Source organism: Piliocolobus tephrosceles, chromosome 21, assembly GCF_002776525.5.
Source record: "Piliocolobus tephrosceles isolate RC106 chromosome 21, ASM277652v3, whole genome shotgun sequence".
NCBI classification, from domain to species: domain Eukaryota; kingdom Metazoa; phylum Chordata; class Mammalia; order Primates; family Cercopithecidae; genus Piliocolobus; species Piliocolobus tephrosceles.
The window spans coordinates 50,117,331-50,120,783 of record NC_045454.1 but is presented as its reverse complement, the minus strand read 5'-3'; the positions used below and the strand labels follow the sequence as shown (position 1 = coordinate 50,120,783).

General features: G+C 55.8%; 1 pseudogene; it reads right to left on the bottom strand.

Moving 5' to 3' along the window:
• Positions 1 to 441: 441 nt before the first annotated feature.
• On the bottom strand, positions 442 to 3,104 carry LOC116418565 (annotated as a pseudogene).
• Positions 3,105 to 3,453: the final 349 nt, after the last annotated feature.

Genomic DNA, 3,453 nt, shown 5'->3' with positions numbered 1-3,453 from the left:
ACAGAGGGAGACTCAGTCTCAAAAAAAAAAAAAGCCAGGCACAGAGGCTCAAGCATGTAATCCCAGCACTTTGGGAGGCCAAGGCAGGCGGATCACAAGGTCAGGAGATCAAGACCATCCTAGCTAATGCGGTGAAACCCCGTATCTACTAAAAACACACACACATAAAAATTAGCCTGGCGAGGTGGTGGCCGCCTGTAGTCCCAGCTACTCGGGAGGCTGAGGCAGGAGAATGGCGGGAACCTGGGAGGCGGAGCTTGCAGTGAGCTGAGATCCGGCCACTGCACTCCAGCCTGGGCTACAGAGCGAGACTCCGTCTCAAAAAAAAAAATACAGAGTTACAGGGAGGCAGGGGTCGTCCCTGCCCCTGCTCCCATACCATCTGGTGAAGTCTCCCACTCCGTGCCACGAGCCTCGGTTTCCTCATCTGAAGACAGAGCCTTAGGGGCACTGCCAGGGGTTGCTCTGGGGGTAATTGTGGCCCTGACGTGAGGGGCGATGGGATATCTGCAGCTGCAACTGTGGGAGTGAGGGAGGCATTCAAATGACAGTCCACTGCATTCTAGAAGATTCCATCCTGGGCTCAGCGAATAAGGACTCCTGACCAGGTGCAGAGGCACATGCCTGTAATCCCAGCATTTGGGGAGGCCTAGGTGGGTGGATCACCTGAGGTGAGGAGTTCAAGACCAGCCTGGCCAACATGGTGAAACCCTGTCTCTACTAAAAATACAAAAATTAGCTGGCCATGGTGGTGCGTGCCTGTAGTCCCAGTTACTCGGGAGGCTGAGGCGGGAGAACCGCTTGAACCCGGGAGGCGGAGGTTGCAGTGAGCCGAGATCATGCCCCCGCACTCTAGCCTGGGTGACAGAGCAAGACTCCGCCTCAAAAAAAAAAATAGAGATGGTTTCTCACTACGTTGTCCCAGGCCAGCCTGGGTGGGAGGCCAGGCTGGTCTCGAACTCCTGACCTCAGGTGATGCGCCTGCCTCGGCCTCCCAAAGTGCTGGGATTACAGGCGTGGGCCACCTCGCCCAGCCAAGACTCCCATCTCTAATTTTTTTAAATAGACCTTTTCCCCCGGAATAGCTGCTAGATACTCTCCACGCCTTTTGTGTGGTCTTCTTACCTGCTCTTGAGGTAGAAGCCGCTTCTACAGATAAAGCAAAAAAAACGATGCTCAGGCCGAAGAAGAAGATGCCGGCTCCCATAAAGACTAGCAGAGGGGAGGCGGGTGGGAGTCCGGAAACTTCAAGATGTCACTGAAGCACAAGGTGACATCAGACGGGGAGAAGAAATGCAGGAGCCGGAGCAGGTGGAGATGGTGAAAGCCTGAACCGAGGGCATTCCAGGTGAGGAGGAAAACAAGAGAGAGACCCTGGAGGAGGAGGGAGGGGAATGAACTGAGCTGTGAGAAAACAGCCCGGGGCTGACCGGCTCTTACGCAGGGACAGGCCAGCTCGGGCAGGGACGGGCTTGCTGCTGGGAGGTGCCCGTGCAGAAACAAGAAAGGAGCTCCTGCAGGGGCTGGCCAGGGAACTGGTGGACAGCATCGGCCAGAGGAGCTCAAATCCTCCCTCAGCCCCAAGGGGCCGAGCTGCAAAAGTGGTGTCAAATGGACAAAAGCCCCACCGGGCACAGAAGCGCGACCAGCAAGTCTATGGGTTTAAAAATAAACGGTGGGGCCGGGCGCGGTGATTCATGCCTGTAATCCCAGCATTTTGAGGGGCCGAAGCCAGGCGGATCACTTGAGGTCAGGAGTTCGAGACCAGCCTGACCTTTTTTTTTTTTTTTTTGAGAAGGAGTCTCGCTCTCTCTCCCAGGCTGGAGTGCAATGGTGCGATCTCAGCTCACTGCAACCTCCACCTCCTGGGTCCAAGCGATTCTCCTGCCTCAGCCTTGTGAGTACCTGGGATTACAGGCTCCCACCATCACGCTCGGCTGATTTTTGTATTTTTAGTAGAGACAGGGTTTCACCATGTTGGCCAGGATGGTCTCGATCTCCTGACCTTGTGATCCGCCTGCCTCAACCTCCCAAAGTGCTGGGATGACAGGCATGACCCACCGTGCCCGGCCCGCACCAGTGCTATTGATGGCGAACGTTGACACGCTGCTATTGATGGAGACCCCAAAGTGGCAGCGACACAAGTGGCCCTGGACAGAAGCGTGGATCAACATAGCGTGGTCCACACACACCCTGGAGTACGATCCAGCCTTCAACAACAGGATATCCTGACACAGGCCTCGGCACAGATGCACTTTGAGGACCTCGGTCTCAGTGAGAGAAGCCAGGGCACAGAAGAACACGTCCTATGCGATCCACTCCTGAGAGGTCCCTAGAGCCCTCAGGTTCACAGAGACGGAAAGCAGGATGGGAGCCGGGCGCAGCAGCTCGTGCCTGTAATCCCAGCACTTTGGGAGGCCGAGGCGGGCGGATCACCTGAGGTCAGGAGTTCAAGACCAGCCTGGCCAACATGGAGAAACCCCGTCTCTACTAAAAATACAAAAATTGGACAGGTGTGGTGGCGCACACCTGTAATCCCAGCTACTCGGGAGGCTGAGGCAGGAGAATCGCTTGAACCCGGGAGGCAGAAGTTGCAGTGAGCCGAGATTGCACCACTGCACTCCAGCCTGGGTGACAAGAGTGAGACTCTGTCTCAAAAAAAAAAAAAAGGAAGTAGGATGGGGGTGCCAGAGGCTGGGGAGGGGGCTGGGGAGTGAGTGCTTCATGAAGACAGAGTTTCAGTTTGGGAAGATGAGGAAGTTCTGGAGGGGACAGTGGTTGGTTAAATGTACCCCAAAAATGGTTAAACGGGGAAATTTTGTTACATGTAATTTACCACAGTGAAAAACGAACAGAAGGCTGGGTGCAGTGGGTCACGCCTGTAATCCCAGCACTTTGGGAGGCCGAGACTGCAGGATAGTTTGAGCCCAGGAGTTGGAGGCCAGCCCCGTCTCTACAAAAAAAGTTTAAAAATCAGCCGGGTGTGGTGGCATGCACCTGTGGTCCTAGCTACTTGGGAGGCTGAGACAGGAGGATGGCTGGAACCCAGGAGGCGTAGGCTGCATTGAGCTGTGATTGCACCACTGCACTCCAGCCTGGGTAACAGAGGGAAACCCTGTCTCAAAGTAAAATAAGGGAGGCCACACAAAACAAAGTGGGCGAGAGTCAGAGACAGGGGACAGGGCGGGAAGTAATGAGGTCCCATGCAGCGTGTGCCAAACGTCAGATCCTCAGTAACGTCCATGACCGCCCGGTCTCCTCCTCCCGAGACCAGGGCCTGGCGGGCAGGGGACGGCCTTGAACACCCAGCGACACCCTGCCGTTGTTTGCCCGGTGAAAAGAGGCCACTAAGAAACGGGCCTTAGCCACACAAAGGGCCCTATTCACTGTCCCCGAGAGAGGAGGGCCTGAGCTCTTTCTCTCCAGAGCCCTTCTGTCCTGGCCCAGTTTCGC